Raw genomic sequence first — 6,297 nt, forward strand, 5'->3', positions numbered from 1 at the left:
GAATTGAAGGAATAAAAAAAAAAGCTAAATTATACTTTCCTTGGATGTACTATTGACTGGTTTCACATGGACCCCAATAGCTGCAATAGTCCCAAGTCACTCCTCTCTTTGCGTAAACCGTTTGATGCCTGCCAGATGTTCATGTCAACCCCCTGTGAACTACCCATGAAGGTTTATCAACAACTGCTTGGCTTGTTTGAAATTGTTAGAGTGTTAAGGAATTAGAGCTGATTGATCAGCATTGAACCACTAAAGCTATCAAGTTGAATGGTTTACCCAAGGTAACTACAAATGTTTATCTTTTCTTATTACTTAACTTCTTGAACTCAACCCAAAGCTTTTTTTAGTTTTTATTGGTTATTCTTTAAGGCTTCACTTCTACCATATAAAGGAAAAGGTCCTTAAGGCAGCCAAGCTATCAACATTATCTTCTGAAATCCTGGGAGAACAACTCTTCCCAGTCATGTCTCCTACTATATTGACAAGATGGCATCTATTCTAATTCATTACTGTAGCACTGAGAGCAGCGAACATGCACTGGAGTTTCCCAGTAATTTGATCATTCAAAAGAACTGGACAACTTTTCATCAGGCGCAGGAAGGAAAACACTTAAGGAATGGAACATCTTATTTAAAATGGAACAAATCCAAAACCTCTTTCCTATGACGTAAATAGTGGACAGTAGTGGGGAGTAAACACTACTAAAACACTAATTTAACTGTTTAGTATTTAAAAGTATTTTCAGTGTTTTTGTTGTCATTTTCTCTTTCAGGGTTTGAACGGGAATCCAGCTAGCAGGTTAGCTCTCTGTCACGGGCACTAGGAGTCTTTACCCAGGGATCACCAGGTGGTAGGCTTACCAGAGCAACGTAGGTGGTAATAGGGTACTCTGGTAGCAGGGTGATCACGGAACAGTAAATAGCAGATGATGAGATGCTCAGGAAAGTCTATGACTAGCAACACTGGTAATATGGAGGTGGTAGTACACGAGGAACTGTATGGACAAGGACACGTGAAGGTAGTCAGTGGTCTGCGATAGCAAGTTGTACCACTGCTATAGTGAGGAGGAATGTCCAACAGAAACGAGGAGGTGATGAGAGTCAGCGGTCTGCGGATAGCAAGTTGTACCGCTGTCTGAGTGAAGGAATGGAATCCAAGTGGAGGTATCCGGGGAGTCAGTGGTCTGCGATAGCAAGTTGTACCACTGCTATGTGAGAGGATACTGGAACAGGTGAAACTGGAAACAGGGATCAGTGGTCTGCTACTAGCAAGTTGTACCACTGAATATATATGTGAGGAGGTGCACGGGGAGAGACTGCAACACAGGGTAAACACGGCACCTTAACACGATCCACAGTAATATGCACAATATAGATATATGAATGACTGAACAGCACTGCAAATATGGAAAGTCTCTTGAAGTAATCCGGAACAAGATAGTACAGTCAATGATGGCAACAGACTCAGCGGATAGCAGACTCCAGAGGAGAACCAACACAGTCCAGCAAGATATGCAATACACCAGCACAGTCAATGAGAAGTATGCATACCGTGGTTCAGAAGCAAGCAGTCAGACAGGAGTGCAGCGATACCTGAGCGGCAGGAGGCCGGCAGGATGAGAAGTCCCTGGATGGATGAAGCAGAGGTCTAGTAGGTGCAGCGCACAGGTAAGTAAACCAACAGGGACACGAATCCACAGGAATCGGTAGAACACGGAACTGGACTCTTGGCGGACCCAGGAGAATGGTGATGATCTAGCAGCAGGATAGCAGATGAGACACGAATCCAATGCTGACAGGCGGGTAGAGACCAGCGGGACACAGGAAGGTGTGGAGAGCGGATCAGCAACAGATGGACGATTAGCGCTGGCAGCAGGAGCAGGGCTCTGCGGACACACGGAGGTAACCAGTAGCAACCAGCAGGTGCTAATAGCGATGGAACACGGGTGAGAGTAGACCAGGAGCTGTTGATCACGGGAGTAGCAAATGGCAATAATAGCAGCAGTCTCGAGGAAACACGGGAGAGATGAGATGAAGACTGCAGCGCACAGAGGTAGCGGATAGGAATCAGCTCACAGTCACGATGTTGAAACACAGACGAGTTGCAAGCTGGAGTCTGTAGTGCACGGAGGCAGCGGATAGGAATCAGCTAACAGTCACGATGTTGAAACACAGACGAGTTGCAAGCTGGGGTCTGTAGTGCACGAAGGCAGCGGATAGGAATCAGCTAACAGTCACGATGTTGAAACACAGACGAGTTGTACGCTGGAGACTGTAGTGCACAGAGGCAGCGGATAGGAATCAGCTAACAGTCACGATGAGGAAACACAGACGAGTTGCAAGCTGGAGACTGTAGTGCACGGAGGCAGCGGATAGGAATCAGCTCACAGTCTTGATGATGAACAGGTGAGTAGATGTGGAGAGTGGCTGAAGTGCACGGAGGCAGCGGATAGGAATCAGCAAACAGTCACAATGATACACTTGATGGTAGAAGTGGTATGGGAACCACAGTAGTAGAAGTGGTTTGGAAACCACAGAGGTAGAAGTGGTTTGGAAACCACAGGAATCAGCAGCGCTGAATACACGAGGAAACACAGGAACACCTTCAGAGACTCATGGGGAATGAGACTCCAAGATCAGGCAACGTGGTGTTGACCACAGGTGCTTAATATAGGGAGTGTTGCCTGATCTGCCAATTAAGTTAAAGGGACATACACTGAAGGGTAGAAAAGGGCTGCGCATGCGCAGACCCTCAGGATGGAGGACGGCCACGGTTCCTAAATGTCCGGGAAGAGGCACTCACGGTCCGGTGAGTGACAGTACCCCCCCTTTTAAAGGTGGGCACAGAACGCCTGGAACCGGGCTTGTCCGGATTTTTGGAATAAAACTTCTTCAAAAGGGCAGTAGCATTAAGATCTTCAGCTTTGATCCAAGAGCGCTCCTCAGGACCAAAGCCCTTCCAATGAACGAGGAAACGGAGGACACCTCGCGAAATTTTTGCATCCAATACCTCAGTAATCTCGAAATCCTCCTCCTGGTGAACTTGAACTGGCTGCGGAGCTGAGGGAGGAGTTGAGAAACGGTTGATGATAAGAGGTTTGAGTAAAGACACATGAAAGGCATTGGAAATCCGAAGATTCTTAGGAAGAAGAAGTTTAACACATACTGGATTGATTATTTGAATGATCCTATATGGACCAATAAAACGAGGGGCGAATTTCATAGATGGGACCTTCAAACGAATATTTTTGGTAGATAACCAGACACGATCTCCAATTTTTAGTGGTGGAATAGCCCGCCTCTTCTTATCTGCAAAAGACTTATATTTGTTAGATGTCTTCTTCAAACAGGTTCTGACCTGAGACCAGATATTTTTGAAGGTCTGACAAACAGTCACCACAGCAGGAACTTGGGTGGGCGGGAGGGCAGGAAATTCCGGAAAAGACGGATGGTGACCGTAGACCACAAAAAATGGAGTTTTGGATGATGACTCATGGTACATGTTATTATGGGCGAATTCAGCCCAGGGAAGCAATTCTACCCAGTTGTCTTGATTGGCTGAAGAGAACATCCTTATAAAAGTCTCAAGATCTTGATTGACTCGTTCCGTTTGTCCGTTAGATTGCGGATGGTAAGAAGATGAGAGTGCTAATCGTATGCCCAAGGTTTTACAAAGAGCTCGCCAGAATCGGGAAACGAATTGTACTCCTCTATCAGACACAATCTCCGACGGACATCCATGGATACGGAAGATCTCTTTAATGAAATGTTCAGCCAGAATAGACGAGGAAGGCAAACCAGACAGAGGGACGAAATGAGCCATCTTCGAAAATCTGTCCACCACCACCCAAATAGTATTATGATTCTTACTAGGTGGTAAATCAGTAAAGAAATCCATACTAATATGGGTCCATGGTTTGGACGGAATGGGTAGTGGTCGCAGCAACCCTGCTGGAGTTCTGCGGGAGGATTTGAACTGGGAACATAACTCACAGGAAGCAATGAACTCTTTGACGTCTCTCCTCATTGAAGGCCACCAGTAATTTCGAGAGAGAATCTCAAAGGTCTTGTGTTCACCGGCGTGTCCAGAAAAACGGGAGGCATGGAACCACGAAAGGATTTTCCTCCTTAGAGTAGGAGGCACAAGGGTCTTCCCAAATGGTAGCATTTTGGTGGAGGAGGCAGCCAGTGAGATACATTTGGGGTCTAGAATAGTATGGTTGGAAACCTCTTCTACATCAGAGGACGTCACAAAAGCTCTAGATAGAGCGTCAGCTTTTTTGTTCTTGGCAGCTGGTTTGAAGGTTATAATTAATTCAAAACGGGAAAAGAAAAGAGACCATCTTGCTTGACGAGGGTTCAAGCATTGGGCAGACTGGAGATATGACAAGTTCTTATGATCCGTGAAGATCGTCACCGGATGGCGAGCTCCTTCCAATAAGTATCTCCATTCCTCTAATGCAGCTTTGATAGCCAGTAACTCCTTGTCCCCGATAGTATAATTCCTCTCTGCGGGCAGAAGACCCCGAGAATAGAAGGCACAAGGATGGAATTTTTGCTGTTCCGAGCGTTGGGAGAGGATGGCTCCCAAGCCCACATTAGAGGCATCTACTTCTAGGAAGAAGGGAAGTGTCACATCAGGCTGTTGAAGAATTGGAGCCGAGGAGAAGGACTCTTTGAGAATTTGAAAGGCTTGGAGAGCCTCAGATGACCATTGCTTAGGATTAGCCCCTTTCCGAGTCAGGGCCACAATAGGAGATGCAATGGACGAGAAGTCTTGAATGAAGCGTCTATAGTAATTGGCAAAACCTAAAAAACGCTGGATAGCACGAAGAGTAGTTGGCTGGGGCCAATGTAGTACAGCATTCACCTTGTCTGGATCCATCTTCAGGCCAACTCCGGAAACTATATACCCCAAGAATGGAATCTGGGGCAATTCGAATGAACATTTTTCTAATTTACAGAACAATGAGTTTTTCCGTAGCCTGGAGAGGACTTCTGCCACATGTTGGTGATGAGAAGGCAGGTCCTGTGAAAAGATCAATATGTCGTCCAGGTAGACGACGACACATACGTATAATAAGTCCCGAAAGATCTCATTGATGAAGCCTTGGAAAACAGCGGGGGCATTACACAGCCCGAAAGGCATTACCAGATATTCGTAATGCCCGTCTCTGGTGTTGAACGCTGTCTTCCATTCGTCACCGGAATGAATTCTAATTAAATTGTAGGCACCACGAAGATCCAACTTAGTAAAGATACGGGCTCCCTTGATGCGATCGAACAACTCAGTGATCAGCGGAATGGGATACCGATTCTTGATAGTAATGGCATTGAGTCCACGAAAATCTATGCAAGGGCGTAATGATCCATCCTTCTTTTTGACGAAGAAGAACCCAGCTCCAGCGGGAGAGGTGGAAGGTCGAATAAACCCACGCTGGAGGTTCTCCTGTATGTACTCAGATGTGGCTTGAGTTTCAGGTAACGAGAGTGGATAGACCCGGCCCCTGGGAGGAGTCTTGCCAGGTAGAAGGTCGATCGGACAATCCCAAGAACGATGAGGAGGAAGACGTTCAGACTGAGCTTTATCAAACACATCAGTAAATGAAGCATACTGAGGAGGGAGTCCCGGTGAGGAAGATGAGATGGAAGATTGCTGTACTTTGAGAGGAATAACTTGGGAAAGGCACCGATGGTAACATTCAGACCCCCAAGACGTAACTTGAGGAGTGCGCCAGTCAATCTGGGGAGAGTGACACTGAAGCCATGGAAGGCCTAAGACAATCGGACTTGTCGTAACTGGAAGGATTAAAAATGATATTTCTTCATGGTGCAGGGCACCAATCTGAAGTGTTACTGGAGACGTACTCTGGGTGATGAGACCGTTGATGAGACGTCATCCATCTATAGCCGTCACAGTAATGGGTGTTCTTAACGTAATTACTGGTAGAGACCATTGATGCACTAATGATTTGGAAATAAAATTTCCTGCTGCTCCGGAATCAATCAATGCCTGTGACTCAAAGGTTTTGGTAGCAAAGGAAATTGTAACATCAAAAGCGCAGACTTTAGATTTCATAGAAGATGGAGAGGACTCCAGGGACCCTAACTTCACCTCTCCAGAACTAGTTAGGGCCTGGCATTTCCCGATCTCTTAGGGCAAGAGCTGAGCATATGAGTGGAATCAGCACAATAGATACAGAGTCTATTCTTGACTCTTCCTTTCCTCTCCTCTGAAGATAATTTGGAACGTCCTATCTCCATGGGAATCACAGAGGGTGAAACTGGACGAAATTGA

This window comes from Mixophyes fleayi, chromosome 5, assembly GCF_038048845.1.
Source record: "Mixophyes fleayi isolate aMixFle1 chromosome 5, aMixFle1.hap1, whole genome shotgun sequence".
Taxonomy (NCBI): domain Eukaryota; kingdom Metazoa; phylum Chordata; class Amphibia; order Anura; family Limnodynastidae; genus Mixophyes; species Mixophyes fleayi.